This window comes from Euleptes europaea, chromosome 3 (assembly GCF_029931775.1).
Source record: "Euleptes europaea isolate rEulEur1 chromosome 3, rEulEur1.hap1, whole genome shotgun sequence".
Classification (NCBI taxonomy): Eukaryota; Metazoa; Chordata; class Lepidosauria; order Squamata; family Sphaerodactylidae; genus Euleptes; species Euleptes europaea.
The window spans coordinates 120,642,650-120,665,661 of record NC_079314.1 but is presented as its reverse complement, the minus strand read 5'-3'; positions in this window follow the sequence as shown (position 1 = coordinate 120,665,661).

The window sequence follows — 23,012 nt, the reverse complement described above, 5'->3', positions numbered from 1 at the left end:
CCAGGTTCAATCCCCGGCATCTCCAGTTAAAAGGACTAGGCAAATAGGTGATGTGAAAGACCTCTGCCTGAGACCCTGGAGAGTCAGTATTGAGTAGACAATACTGACTTTGATGGACCCAGGGTCTGATTGAGTATAAGGCAGCTTCGTGTGTTCATGTGAAAGACCTCTGCCCGAGACCCCGGAGAGCCACTGCCAGTCTAAGTAGACAATATGGACCTTGATATATCAATGGTCTGACTCAGCATAAGGTAGCTTCATGTATTCACGAGACTGTAATGTCTAGGTTGTTAGCTCCGGGTTGGAAAAGTCCTAGAGATTTTGGGGGGCAGAGCCTGAGGAGGGCAGGGTTTGGAGAGGGGAGGGACTTCAGTGCCATAGAGTCCAACCTTCAGTCAATCAATCAATACTTTTATTGGCATATTAGTTACAGAAGCAATTGTATAAAATGGATGTCCAATAAATAAAATATACAACTAATGAATAAAATTTCATTCATGGTAGCCGTCAGGTAAGTCGCACATCGTTCCTTGAATTCTCGTGGCAGCTAAGATAAACTTTGCTACCTTTTCCGTAATACAAGAGTGCCGGTCAGCCAAAAGGAAAGCCCCTTTGCCTTTTGCAGAGAGATATAAGGTATCTTTTATCAGCGGTTCAATATGAACTTCCCGTAAGGACCATACAGTCCAGTTGCCAAAGCGGCCAATTTCTCCAGGTGATCTGATCTCTGTCGCCTCCAGATCAGTTGAAATAGTGGAAGACCTCCAGCCACCACCTGGATGTTGGCAACCTTAGTAATGTCCCATTGTACTTGGGAGAGCAGGTTCCCTGCCAGGGATGTCAAAGTCAACAATGTACGTTGTCTAACATGTGTGTGTTTCTTTTCCTTGCAGAAGAGGAAGCGAAGAGAGAAAGATGATGATGTCGTTAGCCTTTGCAGCCTTGACCTTAAGGTAATTCAGTCGTTTGGCCTGATCGTATCTGCAACTAAAGCTGTTTGTGTTCATCAAGGTTCAGAGTCTTCCCTGCCTTGAAGGTTCAGGATGGGATCACACTGTTCTCCTTGCACAACTGAGCAGCTTTCCAGAATAGCTGAGAGAGCATAAACATAAGAAAGGCCATGCTGGATCAGACCAAAGCCCATCAAGTCCAGCAGTCTGTTCACACAGGGGCCAACCAGGTGCCTCTAGGAAGCCCACAAGCAAGATGACTGCAGCAGCAGCATCCCTGCCTGTGTTCACCAGCATCTCATATAATAGGCATGCTCCTCTGATCCTGTAGAGAATAGGAATACATAATGGATAGTATCCATTTTGACTAGTAGCCATAAATATCCCTCTCCTCCATGAACATGTCCACTCCCCTCTTAAAGCCTTCCAAGTTGGCAGCCATCACTACATCCTGGGGCAGGGAGTTCCACAATTTAACGATGTGTTGTGTGAAGAAACACTTCATTTGATCTGTTTTGAATCTCTCACCTTCCAGCTTCAGCAGATGATCTGAAAGCTCTGAAAGCTTCAGTTTTTAGAGGATGGCTGTGTTCCCATTTGATGGGTGGGAAATGAGGGCTCAGAGGCTAAGCTTTCCCAGGGCCCTCCCACCGAGGTTGCGTTTCCCAGGCTCAAGCCCAGCAGTCCTCCACCCACTGTTCAGTGCTGGCAAAATTGCTCAGTATCTCCTGAAAGAATCTAGAGTTATTAGCCGTGGCCACGAGACCAGTAATGTGAGAGTTGTCCCAGTGAAGAAAGAAATGCTCCCTGAACGTTTGTAGACCTGGGGCTTTTCTTCTGCTTGTGTGGACTGGGGTCACGAAAGAAAGAGAGGGCGCCGGGTATAAGCGCGGGGTCAACGTAGATGCTCGGGTGGGGGGCATCTAGCAGCACAGGGCACAGAGGTGCCGCTATTTGAAACCTTTTTTCCAAATTGACCTCTGAGGGCTAGAAATTTGACGCTGCATTAAAAATATATATTCAGCAATACCTTTTTTTTTTTTTTAGAAGACTACAAAAGAGAAGAACAAAACCTATCAGCATGGCTTTCCTGGGAAATATTTAGAAATATATAGCGCTGGAAGGGGAGCCAGCGTGATGTAGTGGTTAAGAGCAGCGGAGTCTAATCTGGTGAACTGGGTTCGATTCTCCACTCCTCCACATGAAGCCAGCTGGGTGACCTTGGGCTAGTCACAGTTTTCTCTGAACTCTCTCAGCCCCACCTACCTCACAGGGTGTCTGTTGTGGGGAGGGGAAGGGAAGGAGATGGTAAGCTGGTTTGATCCTCCTTAAAAAGGTAAAGCAAGTCGGCATATAAAAACCAACTCCTCTTCTTCTGATGTTAATTTTCCCACCCAGATAGCAGCCTTCCAGGCTTTGCTATGGTCTTCCCCAAACCTTCAGAACAATGCAGGTTTGGAAAAGATTGGGGGAAAACCAGGGAAACCCTGGGAGATGCGTGAATGCACCACAAAGCTGTGGGAAAGCAGGGGGGAAAACCTGCTTCAAAACAGAACGAGACCTAGAGCGAATAACCCATGTGGAAACTGCCTGTGTCTTGGAGAGCGTAGTATGGCAGGCACAATCTTTTGAGCTTAAAGCTGGAAAATGAGGTGGTGAAACGTCCTTGATTTTGCATAGGTCCAAAGTCCTGTTTGATCTCAAAAAATTACACTCTTCCCCTCAGTCCAGTGGCCAAAATTGTGGCAAGGATCAATTTTTGCCGACTGTTTAGGACAGGCCAAAATTGTGTACCTGGGACATTCATAACAATGGCAACGCTCATAGAATAGAATCGTAGAGTTGGAAAGGGTCACCAGGGTCATCTAGTCCAACCCCCCTGCACACATATTGTTACAATGGTATATCAATATAATGATATTCTAATTCTGATTATTTTTTTAAAAGCCCCACAGTGGTGGTGGGGAGGAAATGGCTGCTTTCTCTGGGGACGGCGGCAGGGGAAATGGCTGCCACTTGGTTGGGAAGATCCAAACCTTCCCACCCACAGAGCAGCTGTCCAGCCTTTACTGCGACCTTTCCCAGAACTAAATTGTGGAACTCCCTGCCCCAGGATGTGGTGATGGCTGACAACTTGGAAGGCTTTAAATGGGGAGTGGACATGGAGGAGAGGGCTATCCATGGCTACTAGTCAAAATGGATACTAGTCATGATGCACACCTATTCTCTCCAGGATCAGAGGAGCAGGCTTATTATATTAGGTGCAGTGGAGCACAGGCAGGACAATGCTGCTACAGTCGTCTTGTTTGTGGGCTTCCTGGAGGCACCTAGTTGGCCACTGTGTGAACAGACTGCTGGACTTGATGGGCCTTGGTCTGATCCAGTACGGCCTTTCTTATGTTCTGTTACTGGGACTAGTGCTTAAAGGCAACAGTAGTAACATGCATATTCAGTCAATCTTTACTGCATCAGCGAATAAGCCATAGCTACCATGATTTCATCAAAACACACACACACACACAAGAAATTTCCACACCTTTTCACAGGAAAAATTAAAATGCATTAACTATCATTTAAAAAAACCTCAACATAATAGTATTAGCAATATATCCCATTCAGCATCACAATTGGAAACTATGTCCTGAACCCAGTTGGATTGGCTGTGCACACGATGACCCAAAGTTATGCCCGATAGTACTAAGAAGTCAGATCTGCTGCTTTTTCAGTGGTTCTAGCCAAGGCTTGTCTTGAAAAGGTGTGTCTAAGTACAGTCAGTGTTTCATAGGCTGTTTTTTAAGGCATTATAGCTCAGGGCTCACACCCTCAAAGCGCACGCCTCATCCTGGCCTCTTTTATAGCTGAGACGTACGGCAAAGGTAAACACGGCTCACCTCTCAACGTGCACAGCCGTGCCAACTTCTGAAGCTAGTAAGGTCTTTGATTTTCAAAAGCTCAGGCTCTGCAGTTCTGTGATTTTTCTCTCTGACGTCACCCTGGCTGAGTTGTAAAAATGCCTGCCACTTGACTCTGACATTCAGGCTGACTCACTCATTATGCTTGCCCCAGAAGAAAGGGAAACAAAAATAGGGAAGGGTTTGTTCTTTTATTGGAGCTGTGTGGTTTTTTTTAATTTGCTGCTGGTCCGTGCCAACTGATGTTGTATTGTGTGCCCAATGACAATCTCTTTCAGGGCAATGTTTTAGCAAGGGTCCCCGCCCCTTTAAAGTTAATGAATGGAGCATGGTGGGGAAGATGAGAGGGAAGAGAAGGAGAAGAACTAATCTTATCTCCTTTTTTGAGAAAGTTACTACCTTGCTGGATCAGGGGAATGCTGTAGACATAATTTATCTAGATTTCAGTAAGGCTTTTGATAAGGCTCCGCATAGTATTCTAATTGACAAATTGGGAAAATGTGGTTTCGATCCTATTATTGTTGACAGATCGTACCCAAAGAGTACTAGTTAATGGTTCCTCGTCCACTTGGAGAGAAGTGACTAGTGGAGTTCCACAGTGCTGGGCCCTGTGTTGTTCAACATCTTTATAAATGATTTGGATGAAGGAATAGAGGGTATGCTTATTAAATTTGCAGATGATCCTAAATTGGGAGGGGTAGCAAATACGGTAGAAGACAGAGCCAAGATGCAGGATGATCTTGACAGGCTGGAGAAGTGGGCTAGAACTAATAAAAAGCACTTCAACAAAGACAAATTTAAAGTTCTGCATTTAGGTAGGAAAAATCAAATGCATAATTATAGGATGGGGGAGACTTGTCTGAGCAGTAGTGTGTGTGAAATGGATCTTGGGGTCTTAGTAGACGGAACACTGAACATGAATCAGCAGTGTGATGCGGTAGCAAAAAAGGCAAATGTGGTCTTGGGCTGCATCAACAGAAGTATAGTGTGCAGATTAGGGCTGTTGAAAAAAAATTCAGTACAGTTTGGCTTCAGCAAAATTCGGCCCTTTTAAATTCGGGCCGTGCCGAAGTCCGAACTGCCCCGCTTCGGATCCCCGAAATTCGGGTGAGATCCGGAGTTAGGGGGAAAATTCGCCTCCCCCTGCGGGCCTTCAGGGGGCTTCCCTGAAGGTGCGCGGGGGGCCCTTTAAACAGATCTGCGCCACCCAGCTGGGAGGCGCAGATCTGTTTAAAGGCTGCTGGGGGGGGGGGGCTTTAAATAGATCTGTGCCTCCTGGCCGGGAGGCACAGATCTATTCCTGCACAGGCAGAGCAGAAGGGTTTAAAGACCCCCCCCCGCCCCTCTTCCCTGGAGTCCCGGGAAGAGGGGGGATGGGTTGTCAAGCCCCTCTGCTCTGCCTGCGCTCCCCGGCGGGGAGGCGCAGACCTGTTTAAAGCCCCCCCCCCCGCTCCTTCATGGAAGGCGCGGGGGGCGGCTGAATCTGCCAAATTTATTTGCCGAACCCCCAAAGTCAGCGAATTCGGCTCCCCCGTTTCCTGCCTTTTTTGAGTTTGGTTCGTCTCGAACCGAAAAACAACTGAATCGGGGGAAATTCGGCTGTTTTTTGGTTCGGGACGAACCGAATCAACAGCCCTAGTGCAGATCACACGAAGTGATGGTATCGCTTTACTCTGCTCTGGTTAGACCTCAGCTAGAGTACTGTGTTCAGTTTTGGGCACCACAATTTAAGAAAGATGTAGACAAGCTGGAACGTGTCCAGAGGAGGGCCACAAAGATGGTTAGGGGTCTGGAGACCAAGTCCTATGAGGAAAGGTTGAAGGAGAGGGGTATGTTTAGCCTGAAGAGGAGAAGACTGAGAGGGGATATGATAACCATATTCAAGTATTTGAGGGACTGTCATATAGAGGATAGTGCTGAGTTGTTTTCTGTTGCCCAAGAAGATCGGACCAGAACCAACGGGTTGAAATTAAATCAAAAGAGTTTCCGTCTAGACATTAAGAAGAATTTTCTAACAGTTAGAGCAGTTCCTCAGTGGAACAGGCTTCCTCAGGAGGTGGTAAGCTCTCCTTCCCTGGAGGTTTTTAAGCAGAGGTTAGATGGCCATCTGTCAGCAATGCTGATTCTGTGACCTTAGGCAGATGATGAGAGGGAGGGCATTTGGCCATCTTCTGGTCACTAGGGGTGTGGAGGGGGGAGATAGTTGTGAATTTCCTGCATTGTGCAGGGGGTTGAACTTGAGGACCCTGGTGATCCCTTCCAACTCTATGATTCTATAAGAAGAAGAAGAGTTGGTTTTTATATGCCGACTTTCTGTACCACTTGAGGGAGAATCAAACTGGCCTATGATCCCTTCCCCTCCCCACATCCTGTGAGGTAGGTGGGGCTGAGAGAGCTCTAACAGAGCTGTAACTTGCCCAAGGTCACCCAGCTGGCTTCGTGTGTAGGAGTGGGGAAACAAATCCAGTAGACCAGATTAGCCTCCGCCGCTCATGTGGAGGAGTGGGGAATCAAACCCGGTTCTCCAGATCTGAGTCCACCGCTCTTAACCGCCACACCATGTTGTGATTGTCCCCTGTTCTGTTAAGCTTACTTTCATCCCTGCATCTTCCCAGGGCAGGTGGATTTCCATTTTTCAGATTTAAGCCCTGTTGTTGGCCCTCCAGAGGAACTGGCTGGCCACTGTATTAGATGGGATGCTGGACTGGATGGACCCTCACTGGTCTGACCCAGCAGGGCTGATGTTCTTATGAAGGCCTCGGCATCTAGCTGGACCTCCAGAAGAACTGGTTGGCCACCATGTGAGACAGAATGCTGGACTAGATGGGCCATTGGTCTGATGCATCAGGGCTCTTAGGATGCTGGACTAGACAGGCCACTGGTCTGATCCAGCAGGGCTGTTCTTATGAAGGCTTCAGCCTCTATAACCTGTTGCAGGACCTCCAGAGAAACTGGTTGGCCACTGCGTGAGAAGAGATACTGGTCTAGATGGACCCTCACTGGTCTGATCCAGCAGGGCTCTTCTTGTGTTCTTATGAAGGCCTCGGCCTCTTGGCCGTGTTGTTGGCCCTCCAGAGGAAGTGGTTGGCCACTGTGTGAGACAGGATGCTGGATTAGATGGGCCACTAGTCTGACGCAGCAGGTCTCTTCTTAGGTTGCTGGACTAGATGGGCCACTGGTCTGATTGATCAGGTCTCTTCTTAGGGTGCTGGACTAGATGGGCCACTGGTCTGATCCAGCAGGGCTCTTCTTATGTTCTTATGAAGGCCTTGGCCTCTGTGCCTTGTTGCTGGACCTGTGGGACAGGATGCTGGACTAGATGGGCCACTGGTCTGATCTAGCAGGGTTCTTGTTATATTCTTATCTGTTGTATAATCAGTGTTCAGGAGATAGCTAGGTTTATAGACAAAGGATGGCTGTTTCTCACTGACCCATGAGTGTCTCTAAGTTTGACTCTCCAAGGCCTCTAGGTACCTAGCGACTGTTCCGCGTCTCCACCTGGCACTGCTCCACTTTCCTGGCACACCCAAACATCAGAGGGTTTCCTCTCTTACCCTTCCTCCAGTCCACTGCCTCTGAGTGTGTGTGACCGGCCCAAGGTCACCTGCAGGCTTCCACGGTGGAGTAAGGGTTCAAACCTGGGTCCTCCAGATCCTCCAGGGAGTGTAAAGACTCCAGCTTCAGAAGGCAGCTGTGTTGGTCTGCAGTAGTACAGGTAGATTTGAGCCCAGTCGCACCTTAGAGGCCAACAAGACTGGGGTGGGGAGGAGGTATGAGCTTTCAAGAGTCAAAGCAAAGGGAACTTTGGCTCTCAAAACCCTGTACCCCGAAAATCTTCTCAGCCTAAGGTGCTGCTGGAAACATATCAGTAGTTCGCCTTCTTATTTCCACCTCTCTGGAATAGTGCTTCTCCAACATGTGGAGACCCAAGTCCATGGAGTTTAAGATGTTCCAGCAGTCTGCCACATTTTTCTAGTCACAGTGGTGGGCATAGCTGAACTGGAAGAAGAAGAGGAGTTGGTTTTTATATGCCGACTTTCTCCTCCGCTCTGTGAGGTAGGTGGGGCTGAGAGAGCTCGAAGCCAGCTGTGACTAGCCCAAGGTCACCCAGCTGGCTTCATGTGTAGGAGTGGGGAAACCAACTTGGTTCATTAGGTTAGCATCCACCGCTCAGGTGGAGGAGTGGGGAATCGAACCCGGTTCTCCAGATCAGAGTCCACCGTTCCAAACCACTGCTCTTAACCACTACACCACTTGTCCCAAAACAACAGTTCCCGTGGTTCTTTGAGGGAAGTCATGACAGTTTAAATAGGTTTGCATTTTTTAGTTCGTAATCCTGTGAACTGAGAGGAGATGAAGTTTGCCCCACTTCAGTGCTAACTCGGCTATCACGTCTTGACCAAGTGACTCATTTCAGGAGGGATCTTGAACTTGTGTGTATAGAAGGTGTGGTTGATTCCAGTGTTTGCTAGCAACAGGATTATGATGGTCCCTCTACCCAATGGGACGGAGTGCCATATCTTGCAATGGGCACGCTGAAGCCTCTGTGAATCATCTTCGATAGCCTGGAATTGATGGGCCTCCATTTTCCTGGAGGCGGTGAGCAAAGCTCTGCATAACCTTTTTAAAAAAGAAGAAAACAAAAAGACGATTACCCCACAGCTGTGTGTGTTAACTGCCGTCAAGTCACTCCCGACTCATGGCGACCCTATGAATCAGTGTCCTCCAAAACGTCATGTCCTTAACAGCCTTGCTCAGGTCTTGCAAATTAAGGGCCATGGCTTCCTTTATAGAGTCAATCCACCTCTTGTTGGGTCTTCCTCTTTTCCTGCTGCCCTCAACTTTTCCTAGCATGATTGTCTTTTTCAGTGACTCTTGTCTTCTCATAATGTGACCAAAGTACGACAGCCTCAGTTTAGTCATTTTAGCTTCTAGGGCCAGTTCAGGCTTGATTTGATCCAGAACCCACTGATTATTTTTTTGGCGGTCCAGGGTATCCGTAAATACTAATTAAATACTAATTATCACCATCATCTTTGCAGTCAGCAGGCTAAAAATTTGTAGAGTTTTTAAGTAAAATAAAAAAAAACCAAAGCTGAAATTCTTCAGTTCTTCTGCACTCCACAGCAAATGGAGCAATTGAAAATGACTCATCGGTATGGCAGCAGGTATGTGAACGCTAGGATGAGTTCTGCTTTGATGAAATACTTTGGGGGGACACGTCAAGGCAGAACTCTGAGGAAAGGGGAAGCTCTCGAGAGCTGGAACCTGGCAGAATCTCCCAGCAGGTAAATTAGCCTTTGAGTCACGACACGCAGGGGCTGATTTTTCCTCCTCTTCCAACATTTAGGCTAATGAGGGCTGACATCCACCATTTCCAATTCCGAAGCTTAACTAAACCACTGCTTTTCTAAACGGAAGGGGCAGATCCGGCTTGAAGAGGCACACATGGGAGGATTCTTCCAAAGAGCCCGTCAAAGAAGGACCCTGGGAATGAAATTGGTGGCAAAGCCCCGCCCAGGCTGCAGAATTTATCACTTGATGCTGTAATATGAGTTCTTTCACCAGTCATGAATTGGGAGGTTTGTTCTCAAATTGCAGCCTCCGGAACGTGCAGTAAAGAGCTCCCAAAATGATTCTTTAAAAAAAAAAAAAACCTGGAGCATCTTACAAGGACTGGCTAAAGCGTTTGGGCCTTTTTAGCGTAGAGAAAAATGTAGGTGGGGAAGGCAGGAGAAGAGACTTGTGGAGTAATTCAGGGTATGGAAAAAGTAAGGCAGAAGTCTTTCTCCATCTCTTGGCGACAGTATCTGAGGTCATGATGATTCCGAAGCAGATTTGGGTCTGGGACAAAGTTCTTTTCCCCCCCTTTTTTTCTTTTTACACAATGCACTAATTAACCTATGGAATAGTCTGCCATGGGGTAGGGTAATTCACAGGGTAATTCATACCCTGCCAGAAAATATTTTTGTTAGTCTTTAAGGTGCTACTGGACTCTTGCTCTTTTCTACTACATGGGGTAGGGTGAAGGCTAGGGTTGCCAGGTCCCTCTTCGCTGCCGGTGAGAAGTTTTTGGGGTGGAGCATGAGGAGGGCGGGGTTTGGGGAGGGGAACGACTTCCATGCCATAGAGTCCAATTGCTAAAGCGGCCATTTTCTCCAGGGGAACCGATCTCTATTGGGTGGAGATCTCCAGCTACTTACTGCCTGGAGATTGGCAACCCTAGTGAGGGCTCAGATGGATTTAAAGAGGGATTAGGCAAATCCATAGGGGGGGGATAGATCTGCCACCAGTTACGACTCATTATAGCTAAATGGAACCCCCATGTTCAAAGGCAGTATACCTCTGAATGCCAGGTGCTGGAGATGAACTAGGGTTTTTGGCCTTCTTTGCTTCTGGCCTCTGCAGGGGAAACTAACAAAGGGGGACTATTCCCTTCATGCTTCCTTTAGGGCAGGGGGTCCCCAACCCTTTTGAGCCTTTGTGCACCTTTGCAATTCTGACACAGCATGGTGGGCGCAGCCACAAATGGCTGCCACAAAATGGCTGCTGCAGGAGGCAGAGCCAGCCACAAAATGGCCACCACAGCCTACCTTCAGTCACACAGTGAAGGATCCTTGTGCTGTAGTGGTAGCTGCTGCCAAAGCAACTTTTTTTCAAAAATCTGCAGTGTCAATGAAACTTACAACGGCCTATCACAAGCCTTGCTGGACAAAAGCCCCGCCCACTTCCCAAAAACACTTGGCGGGCACCATGGCGCCCAGAGGCAATGCGTTGGGACCACTGCTCTAGGGTGTTTCCCAGAAGCATCGATCTAGCCACTACTGAAAACTGGATGTTGAACTATCTTGACTGGCCCGTACTTGTAATGCTAAACCATCACCGCTGCTCAATAAATGACTGCATGGCAGTGAAGCATAAAAGAACATAAAGGAACGGGTTGAAATTAAATCAAAAGAGTTTCCGTCTAGACATTAGGAAGAATTGTCTAACAGGGCGGTTCCTCGGGGGAACAGGCTTCCTCGGGAGGTGGTGGGCTCTCCTTCCCTGGAGGTTTTTAAGCAGAGGCTAGATGGCCATCTGTCAGCAATGCTGATTCTCTGACCTTAGGCAGTTCATGAGAGGGAGGGCATCTTGGCCATCTTCTGGGCATGGAGTAGGGGATCACGGGGTGTGGGGGTAGTTGTGCATTTCCTGCATTGTGCAGGGGGGGTTGGACTAGATGACCCTGGTGATCTCTTCCAACTCTATGATTCTATGACCTTGATGGATTGATGGTCTGATTCAGTATAAGTCAGCTTCACTTAGGGATGATAATTATAGAGGAGGGGCCGTGGCTCAGTGGTAGAGCATCTGCTTGGCATACAGAAGGTCCCAGGTTCAATCCCTGGCGTCTCCAGTTAAAAGGACAGGGCAAGTAGGTGATGTGAAAGACCTCTGCCTGAGACCCTGGAGAGCCGCTGCCGGTCTGAGTAGACAATACTGACTTCGATGGACCAAGGGTCTGGTTCAGAATAAAGCAGATTCATGTAATATTTTGGGAAGTGCTAATAAAAAGTATTACATAACTATTATCCTTCAAATGATAGGAGTATAACTTGTTTGGTGTTGGAATACACCACCTTTTGAGGAATCAGGATCCTGTCACTCTTACACCAGACAGGTTCTGCCGGCCCCATCGAAAGTAGCGTGCTTGTTTGTTCAGGGTGCTCCTTTCTCTGGATCCAAAACTGTAATAATCCTGAGCGATTATCTTGGCCAGCCATGAAAGTCAAATAACTTTTGAACCCGGGGGGAGAACGAGTACGTCGCAGATGAGCTGCCAACCAGACCACCCAGATCTCGGAGAAAATAACCGCGACCATTATGGTTAGCGGAGAAGTTTAAATCGAGAATGTTTAATAGCTTTACATTTGTTCTGATGGGTCTTCCCCCCTCCCCCCCACTTTCTTCCTGGTAAACCTTGTTTTCATAGACGAGGTTTCCTGCAAAGCCCTTGCATTAGCACACTGAGTGAAAAGAGCCCCATTCCGGTTTCCGCGCTTTCATCCATCTTGAATGTTGATGTTTCGGTGGTGGTAGCAGAGGCCTCGAGCTCAGAGTTTCAAGGGGGGGCTAAATGGCTGGTAGGAAGAACGCGTCTGTGCCGCTCCCCTGGAGTTGTCGAGCTTTCCAGCTGTCTTTGCAGCCCATTTTGGCTGCAGGGATATATCCCATCAGTCTAATAAAGTGCTGTCTTCCCAGACTGGATGTATACACACCGGAGCAGCCTGCGAGCCCCCTTTTTGTCTGTTTACAAGAACCGGCTTTGCGTTTTTGACAGGGCCATAAATATCTCTTACCGTGGAACGTTACAAAACAAATTCTAGCAGTAAGTAATGCAGTCAAACGGGACATCTTGGCTGGTTTCCTACTAGCATTAAAGCTCTTAAACGAAGACTTGCAAGTTGTGATTTTCCCCAAATCTGTGCGGTCCAGTCACAGTAGGGTCGCCAACCTCCAGGTACTAGCTGGAGATCTCCTGCTGGCACAACTGATCTCCAGGCGACAGAGATCCGTTCCCCTGGAGAAAATGGCCACTTTGGCAATTAGACTCTATGGCACTGAAGGCCCTCCCCAAACCCTGCCCTCCTTAGGCTCCGCCCCCAAAACCTCCAGCTGGTGGCAGAGGGACCTGGCAACCCTACATCACAGCATTCTGACAGGGGGCACCTTGGCCCGCGGTAAGGCTGTGGCTTGTGCTAGCTGCAATTCCCCAAACCCTGAGACAAAGAGATGTGAACAGTTAAAACATCCATTGGCAATATGTGTTATCGAACTCACAGACCCATGAAGCTGCCTTATACTGAATCATATCATGGCTCGTCAAAGTCAGTACTGCCTACTCAGACTGGCAGCGTCGCAGGCAAAGGTCTCAGACAGGGTCTCAGGCGGAGGTCTTTCACAACATCTACCACCAGGTCCTTTCAACTGGGGTTGCTGGGTATTTAACCAGGGACCTTCTGCATGCCCCAGGATGTGGTGACGGCTGCCAACTTGGAAAGCTCTCAGAGGGGAGTGGGCATGTTCATGGAGGAGGGGGCTATTCATGGCTACTAATCAAAATTGATACTAGTCATGATGCATACCTATTCTCTCCAGGATCAGAGGAGCATGCCTATTATATTAGGTGCTGTGGAACACAGGCAGGATATTGCTGCTGCAGTCGCCTTGTTTGTGGGCTTCCTAGAGGCACCTAGTTGGCCACTGTGTGAACAGACTGCTGGACTCCATGGGCCTTGGTCTGATCCAGCAGGGCTGCAGCCGTCTTGTTTGTGGGCTTCCTAGAGGCACCTGGAGATTTTGGGGGTGGAGCCTGAGGAGAAGAAGAAGAGTTGGTTCTTATATACTGACTTTCTCTACCACTTAAGGAAGAATCAAACCGGCTTACAACCACCTTCCCTTCCCCACAACAGGCACCTGTGAGGTAGGTGGGACTGAGAGAGCTCTAAGAGAGCTGTGACTAGCCCAAGTTCACCCATCTGGCTTCATGGGTAGAAGTGGGGAAACAAATCCAGCTCACCAGATTAGCCTCCGCCGCTCATGTGGAGGAGTCCACTGCTCCAAACCAGTGCTCTTAACCACTACACCACACTGGCAGAAGTCCCTAAACTTTTGAGCCTGTGGACACCGGGTCGGGAAGGATTTTTCCTCCAGGCCATTGGCCAGGGATCCTGGAAGATTTTTTGCCTTCCTCTGGGTGTAGATTAGGAGTCACTGGGTGTGTGTGTGTGTGTGGGGGGGGAGGTAGGTGTAAATTTCCTGCATTGTGCAGGGGGTTGGGCTAGATGACCCTTGAGGTCCCTTCCAGTTCTATGCTTCTATGAATGAATTTCCCTTTCGGTATCATTTTCTCACATGGCTGGCTGTGTGGACCAGAGTTGGATATTGTCCCCTAGGAGTTGTTTTAATGAGTAGGTTAGTAGGGAATTACTTATTACACCTGCCTGTGTTTGCCTTGGAGTAGAAAAGCATCACCTGTTAGCCTCTGTTCAGGCACTTGACAGGGTTACATGTGATCCTCCTCGGGGCCTCAATTACTTCCTGTCAACTTACACACCATGGAGGGAAAATGGCTGGTCAGAAGAGTTAACAGTGCAGTCTTAAGCAGAGTTATACCTTTTCTAAATTCATTGAAGTCAGCAGGTTTAGAAGGGTGTGACTCTGTTTAGGATTGGGGGGGTAGTTTTTGTTTTTTTGCCATTGAGTTACAGCTGACTTATGACAACCCAGTAGGGTTTTCACTGCAAGAGATGTTCCGGGGTGGTTTGCCATTGCCTGCCTCTGTGTAGTGACCCTGGTATTCTTTGGAGGTCTCCCATCCAAGCACTAACCACAACCAACCGTTCTTCGCTTCTAAGATCAGGCTAGCCCGGACTATCCAGTTAGGGCTGATTGCTCCGAAAGGCTCCTTTATACATAAGAATATAAGAACATAAGAAAGGCCATGCTGGATCAGACCCAGGCCCATCGAGTCCAGCAGTCTGTTCACACAGTGGCCAACCAGGTGCCTCTAGGAAGCCCACAAACAAGACGACTGCAGCAGCATTATCCTGCCTGTGTTCCAAAGCATCCAATATATTAGGCATGCTCCTCTGATCCTGGAGGTAACAGGTATGCACCATGACTAGTATCCACTTTGACTCATAGCCATGAATAGCCCTCTCCTCCATGAACATGTCCACTCCCCTCTTAAAGCCTTCCAAGCTGGCAGCTATCGTCATGTCCTGGGGCAGGGAGTTCCACAACTTACATTCTGCTGCAATTTAGCATGGGTTAGTTTCAGTCTCGCATACATACATACAAACATTTCGGTGGGAGGAAGCAGTCCCGTCAGTCCCCAGAAGGCAAAGCCGGCAGCCAGACTTCTGCCCCTGCTTCCAAAATGTGGACTAGCCTACGCAATCGGGTGTCAGGCACGCTTAAGATGCCGAGCGTCAGAACCTCGTGCTAATTACTTAGCCCTAATTACTTAATGACGGGCTCCCTGCTCCTCTGGTGGAGGTTGGTGGTGTCTTTTTGTTAAGCACCTTTGCATTATTAAGCCTGACGCCCTGTTGGGCAGAAGGGTCTGAGAGTTCTTTCAGACTTGGTGGAAGACTCGGCCGTGTTCACAGCCTCCGCTAAGGAAGTCTTGGGGTGTGTATTAGCAAGCCCATCAGAGAATGATTGTGTGGAAGGGAGAAGCTGATACCTTCCTGAGGTCGGAAGAACCAGTGGAATTAAACCAGCTCTTTGGAGATGTCTACCTGGTCTTTTGAAGTGAGTTTTTTTTAATTATTATTATTCTTCCATAGTGCTTAGGAAGGTAGATGGGGTTTTTCATAGCAAACGCCTAAGGAGAGGACAAGAAGAACCAGATATTCTTAACTCTGAGAAAAATACTCTGAAGTGTGAGCACTTCTCCCTTTTTGGGTGGGTGTGGAATCCAGCAACGGATTTGTCCCCGGATGAAGCCAATTCAGCTCAAGAGGGGATTTCTTTGGGGGTGTGGGGAAGCCAACAAGGTGAAAACGAGGGACAAAAGAGAGTGGCCATGAAATGGATGTTGGAGCGGCAGCCGTCTTTTGAGCCTGGGACCCAAATTTCATTTGGTTTCTTTCTAAGAGAGCCAGCGTGGTATAGAGAGCCAGCATGGTGTAGTGGTTAAGAGTGGTGGTTTAGAGCAGTGGGCTTTAATCTGGAGAACCGGGTTGGTTTCCCTACACATGAAGCCAGCTGGGTGACCTTGGGCTAGTCACAGCTCTCAGCCCCACCTACCTCACATGGTGTCTGTTGTGGGGAAGGGTGATTGTAAGCCAGTTTGATTCTTCCTTAAGTGGTAGGGAAAGTCATCATATAAAAACCAACTCCTCTTCTAAGTTGGTGGGAGGTGAAAAGGCATTTACTGTAGGTTTCCAACACCACCCAAAGCCATTTTCCCTTTAACAATTTACAAGCTGGGAGCCTGCAAAGAATTGGTGTGTGTTTGGGAGGGGGGGCAATTTTAAAATCCTTTCTCTCCCTTTCCAGGATACTTTAAACTCAAGGACTTGAGGAAATCAATCTCTGTCCCTCCCCCCACCCATCAACTGCTCTCAACATCTTTTACCTCCAGAGCACGTTCAGTTCTTATCGGCAGAGTTGGATTTTTCTTTTGTTGTTCTGGCCAATTTACAAAAGCATATTTTTCTGTGACCTTCGGAGTCTGCATGACTTTGTATATAGACAGCCTTTCTTTGCTTTGGGGTGGCCTAATTCTGCAGCTTTTCTTCTTGCATGATAATGAACTCAGACACTATGGGTGATGACCTTAAACCATTTACATGGTACTTTTTGAGTGCTTGGAGCGCTTTTCAGTATCCTCTCATCTTTATAACAGCCCTGTAAAGTAGGCCAGTGTCACCCCTCTGTTACATATTTCTTTCACAGTCAAACAATTTTGGATCTCAGCGCTTTTCTTAGAAGCGCCGTACAAACCTTATTCTTTGGGGATTCCCCCTCATTCTTCCTGTTTCTTTTTCTAAACTGTTACCCACTCTAAGACAGATGGGTGTGTTCGGAGGTTGAAATAAATGCAATAAACTTAGAACATATGAGCATAAGAAAGGCCATGCTGGATCAGACCAAGGTCCATCAAGTCCAGCAGTCTGTTCACACAGGGGCCAACCAGGTGCCTCTAGGAAGCCACAAACAAGACAGCTGCAGCAGCACCATCCTGCCTGTGCTCCACAGCACCCAATATAATAGGCATGCTCCTCTGATCCTGGAGAGAATAGGCATGCATAAGGACTAGCATCCATTTTTACTGGTTGCCATGGTTAACCCTCACTACATCCTGGGGCAGGGAGTTCCACAGTTTAACTATGTGTTGTGTGAAGAAATACTTCCTTTGATCTGTTTTGAATCTCTCACCCTCTAGCTTCAGCAGATGACCCCACATTCCAGTATTATGAGAGAGGGAGAAAAGCTTCTCCTTGTCCACTCTCTCAAAACCATGCATAATTTTATAGACCTCTATCATGTCACCCCTTAACTGCCTTCTTTCCAAGCTAAACAGCCCTAAGTGTGAACAATGAATGAGAACTTTTTTTGTTGTTTGCATTCAGAGCACTGGCAAGCATTATGGTCACACCTCATCCCTTTACACTTACTAAGGATCCCGCGGTCAAAAGTCACATGGATATGTTTGTACTGTGGTGTATTATTGTTGGCAGCCACCCTGAGTCTGACTTGGTTGGGAAAGGGCGGGGTGTAAATTAAACTAAATTATTCATTGAAACCTTGCGTGAGAGCACGCATGGAGAAGACTGAGGAGATATGAGAACCATCTTCAAGTACTTGAAGGGCTGTCATAGAGAGGAGGGTGCGGAGTTGTTTTCTGTTGTCCCAGAAGGTTGGACCAGAACCAACGGGTTGAAATTAATTCAGAGGAGCTTCCGTCTAGACATTAGGAAGAATTTTTTTAACAGTTAGAGCGGTTCCGCAGTGTAACAGGCTTCCTCAGGAGGTGGTGAGCTCTCCTTCCCTGGAGGTTTTTAAGCAGAGGCTAGATGGACATCTGTCAGCAGTGCTGATTCTGTGACCTTAGGCAGATGATGAGAGGGAGGGAGTCTTGGCCATCTTCTGGGCATGGAGTAGGGGGTCACTGGGGGTGTTGGGGGGAGGTAGTTGTGAATTTCCTGCCTTGTGCAGGGGGTTGGACTAGATGACCCTGGTGGTCCCTTCCAACTCTATGATTCTATGTGATTCCGTGTCACCTTAAAGACTCTGTTGCCACTTGATCGCATGGAAATAGTTGAGGCTGTAAGGACGAGGTGGCTTTAAGGGGCCTATCTGATCCTTTTCCACCTGTGCTCCTTCTCTCGGCTAAAGCAGTAGACTCGGCGTGAAGTGGGCTGCAAAGGGTTACTAAATGAAGGAAAACAAGAGAAGGGAGCTCTCGCAGAAGACCAGAACGGATCGTTTCGCAAGAGCAAAATCCGACTTGGTTCTGCGCTGTGCAGACCTGCACTGAAAACCACCCTGGCTGGTCTCTGCCTCAGTCGGTTGTGGTTCCGGTAGTGGTGTTTCCGCCGTTCTTTTAAAAGTCATTGTTAATAAGATGCAAAGCAGCTGGTAGCTCTGATTATCTCTGATGCAGGGGCAGCGTAAGGCAGAGACTCAGCCTACAGTCTTGTAGACCAGGGGTCCCCAACGTGGTTCCCATGGGCACCATGGCGCCCAACACTTTCCCCAGTACCTACTTTGTGTTTTTAGAAAGTGGCAGGTGCCTGGCGGGGGTCTTGTCCAGCAGGGCTTCTAATACAGTTGCCAACCTCCAGGTACTAGCTGGAGATCTCCCGCTATTACAACTGATCTCCAGCCCATAGAGATTAGTTCCCTTGGAGAAAATGGCCCCTTTGGCAATTGGACTTTATGGCGTTGAAGTCCCTCCCCAAACCCTGTCCTCCTCAGGCTCCGCCTCCAAAAACCTCCTGCCGGTGGTAAAGCGGGACCTGGCAACCCTAGCTTCTAATGGGCCATTGGAGAGCGGATGCACAAATTAAAATAATGTTTCAGCAACAGCAGCCAGCACAGGGTTGGTTTTATTCTGTCTCTCCTCTTTCCCAGTATGTATATTTTTTTAATTAACCCCTCTTTTCCCTGCACTTAGGCTTCCTGTATGACAGGGGTGGGGAACCTTTTTTCTGCCAACGGCCATTTGGATATTTATAACATCATTCACGGGCCATACAAAATTATCAACTTAAAAAGCCGACCAAGCCCCAAGCAGGCAGCTGCCCCAGATGACCCCCCCCCCACATGGGCAAGCAGGCAGGCATCCAACCAGTGGCACACTTGCCCACCTGGTGGCACAGGATGGTCTGTTGCACTGGTGTAGCCGGGTGTAGCCATCCAGCCACATGCCAGAGTTGCTCCTGCTTCGCATGGTCAGGGCCGGATTCTACAGTCGGCTCCTGCTACCTCCGCTTGCAGGGATGAAATGAGGACACACTGGCTAAGAACTCCCCCCCCCCCCGGGCGCATTCTGGCCCTGCCTCTTTAACCCGTCCACTGTCGCCACTTCCTCCCCCAGCCCTCTTGTAGTGCGGAGGAAATACGTTTTTCCACGGCCTGGGTGGGAAAGGGTGAACATAGTTTCTTGGGCGATCCTAGCAGCTCCATAGCTAACGACTCTTCTGCAAGGGGGGGGAAGGTTCCTTTTCTCAGCAAAACAAACTCATATTTGCCTTGAATAGAGGCTATTCCTGTCTGCGGGAGGGGGCAGATCACCAGTCTTAGATCCTTCTGAGCTAGAGATCTGCCAGGACCCACGAAGGGCCTGACCAAATGATTTTGCGGGCCTTAAGAGGCCTCCGGGCCTGACGTTCCCCACCCCTGCTGTATGAGGTAGCCGTTTTGTGTCTTGCTCTGCCTCCTGCGGCAGCCGTTTTCCGTCTGCGCCCACCATCCTGTGCCAGAATACCAAAGGTGCCCGCAGGCTGAAAAAGGTTGGGGGTGCCTGCTATAGACTTGGTGTGCTGTAGTGGTTAAGAGCAGTGGTTTGGAGCGGTGGACTCTAATCGGGAGAACTGGGTTCAGTTCTGCACTCCTCCACATGAGCGGCAGAGGCTAATCTGGTGAACCGGGTTGGTTTCCCCACTCATCCACTTGAAGCCAGCTGGGTGACCTTGGGCTAGTCACAGTTCTCTCTGAACTCTCTCAGCCCCACCTACCTCACAGGGTGTCTGTTGTGGGGAGGAGAAGGGAAGGGGATTGTAAGCTGGTTTGATTCCTTCTTAAGTGGTGTAGTCAGCATATAAAAACCCACTCTTCTTAACTTGTTGGATGTCAGCCGAAAGGGAGAGGGGGTTAAAGCGGCCGGCTCCAGCGTGTGACCCTGATCCAGTTTTGAGTTTCGACTGTATATTGCCAATCTGATTGTGGCTCTCCAAAGCCAAGTGCGGTTTGGCTCTTAAGTGTGTCTCGGATCGGGCGGCCAGTGTGAAGAATCCCTGAGAAAGCAGACCGGCTCTTACTTGACTCGGACCCGGGCATCTCGGACTGTTCAAACTTCTGGCCTTTGTCCTTTTAATTTGGCTGTAATGGGGCTTTGTTTACAGCGTGGGAGAGCTGGGGCTGCCTTTCTTCTCACACCTTTTGGGGAAGGCCTGAGCGCCTTTTCCTTAATTAAGAGAGCTGCATTAAAAGTCCAGGGTGTTTCCTCTCTACCCCACCCCTCCTGGTTTCTGGAGAGAGGTTCTTCTTCTCATCACTTTTTAAATCTCTCCGTATAGGACATGCTGTTCAGCCCTGTTGACGTGCATTTCATTGGGAGATGAATGGGGGGAGGGCGAGGAGATGGTTACTGTACCAGGGGCCTGGAGACCAGACCTTACGAGGAAAGGCTGAGGGAGTTGGGAATGTTTAGTCTGGGGTAGAGGAGGTTGAGGGAGGTCAGGATTGCTCTCTTTAAGTATCTGAAGGGCTGTCACTCAGAGGAAGGCAGGGAGCTGTTCCTGTTGGCAGCAGAGGGTAGGACTTGCAATAATGGGTTTACATTGCGGGCAGAAAGGGCTGAATATTAGGGACAAATTTTTTTACAGTCAGAGTAGTTCGACAGTGGAGTCGGCTCCCTAGGGAGGTGGTGAGCTCCCCCTCACTGGCAGTCTTTAAGCAGAGGCTGGACAAGCACCTGTCAGGGATGCTCTAGGCCAGGGGTGGAGAACCTTTTTTCCACCATAAGCCATTTGGATATTTATAACATCATTTGCGGGCCATACAAAATTATCAACTTAAAAATTAGCCAATTAAGCCCCAAGCAGGCAGCTGCCCCAGATGAACCCCCCCTGGCGCGGGCAAGCAGGCAGGCATCCAACCGGTGGCGTACTCGCCCACCTGGTGGCAGAGGATGGTCGCCAGTCTTAGATCCTTCTGAGCTAGAGATCTACCAGGACCCAGGAAGGGCCAGACCAAATGATTTCGCAGGCCTTAAATGACTCCCGGGCCTGACGTTCCCCACCCCTGCTCTAGGCTGATCTTGCATTGGGCAGGGGGCTGGACTAGATGGCCTCTGTGGCTGTGACCCTTCTGTGCAGAACTTAAACGTCTGTAAGATAACCACACTGGCTATTTGCAGCAGCAAAAAAATCTCTAGCTCAGTAGCAGACTTTGGTGATAACAAAATCTCCCCAGCTTGGCTAAGCTAACTCAACACCTGTTGTTGGTGAGAAAACCATGGTCTTAAAGACCAAGATAAGTACAATCGAATTTCCCCACAAGAGTCTAGGTAAGCGGTTTCTTTGCTAGTTCTTTGTCAGGTCAGCAGTCCCAGTGTCCTAACGGCTGCAGTTTTCTCCCATTGGTCACATGAATACACATGATGCTGCCTGATACTGAATCAGACCCTTGGTCCATCAAAGTCACTATTGTCTGCTCAGGATGTGCAGCGGCTCTCCAGAGTCTTGGGCAGAGGTCTTTCACATCACCTACTGCCTAGTCCTTTTTTAAACTGGGGATGCCAGGGATTGAACCAGGGACCTCCTGCATGCCAAGCAGATTCTCTCCCACTGAGCCATGGCCCCTCGATCTTCCCAAGTATTGCTGTTCTTAGTGTTAGACTTGTGTCCATTAATTCTTTCATACAGTGACGGACCCATTTGGCCTGCGTAGGGGAGGGGCTGTGGCTCAGTAGTAGAGCATCTGCTTGGCATGCAGAAGGTCCCAGGTTCAATCCCCGGCATCTCCAGTTAAAGGGACTAGGCAAGCAGGTGATGGGAAAGACCTTTCTCTGCCTGAGACCCTGGAGAGCCGCTGCCAGTCTGAGTTGACAATACTGACTGTGATGGACCAAGGGTCTGCTTCAGTATAAGGCAGCTTCATGTGTTCACAAGGGCAAGATTGGCCAATGAGTATCCCTTATCTGGACTGTTTGGAACCAGAAGTGGTCCTGTATTTCAGATCTTTCCATATTTTGGAATTTTTGCATGTACATAAACACGAAATTCATTTGTTTTATATATGTTTTATGTATACTTTATACACATAGCCTGAATGTAATTTTGAACAACATGTTTAATAACTTTGTCTACCTTGAACCATCAACGGCACTGCGGAGGGCCTGTGAGTAATACCTGTATGCTGGCTCAGGCTGGACATCGGATGTCCAGATAAGGGATACTCAACCCGTATGTATGGAGGATGAGAAGATGAAGAGATGCAGTGGCTGATGTTCTTAATCTCCATATAGTCTTGCCTCAAAGGACGTAGAGACAGAATTGGTGTTTGGGATAACTACAGGGCATAGTTCCTAGTTCAGTGGTCCCCAATGCGGTGCCGTGGGTGCCATGGCATCTGCTGGCTCCTGGCACTCGCTAACTCTTTTTAGAAGTTTGGAGCAGTGGCCTGGAGAACTGGGTATGATTCCCCACTCCTCCACATGAGTGGTGGACGCTAATCTGGTGAACTGGATTTGATTTCCCCCTGGTTGACCTTGGGCTAGACACAGCTCTCTCAGTCCCACCTACCTCACAAGGTATCTGTTATGGGGAGGGGAAGGCAAGGTGATTGTAAGCCGGTTTGATTCTTCCTTAAGTGGTAGAGAAAGTCAGCATATGAAACCCAACTCTTCTTCTACTTGTAAATCTAAGAGAGGACACCTGTGTCAACTGGGGAGTAAAGGAGGGAATCTTGGCAGGCCAATCAGTCTTATGTACCTGTTAATGATACAGGATGGAGCCCTTTCATCTCCGGCACCTTACAGCTCAAGCCCATAACTTGTTTATTCAGCCATAAGTCCAGCAGAGTTCAGTGGGGTTTGCTCCCAAGTAAGCCTGCACATTATTTGCAGCCTTAGATGGATCTGAAGCTGCTTCGGTGTTCTGTCTGGAGTGGGGTTGCTTTGGGAAGGGCACAAGGACCTGCTGCAGAATTTGGATAATCTCTGCACATTTGGAAGGTTAAAACAGATTTGTGTTTGAATAGATTTGCGTTTAAACACAAAACAGATTTGTGTTTGGAGATTGCTAGACTTTTGTTGTTCTTATTGGTTTGTTTCACTGGATCAGCTCTGGAGCCCCCGTTCATTGTGATCGGCTTGTTAACCCGAAGAATTTATGGGAAGGGGGTCTTTAATTGGGATCCAGTAGCA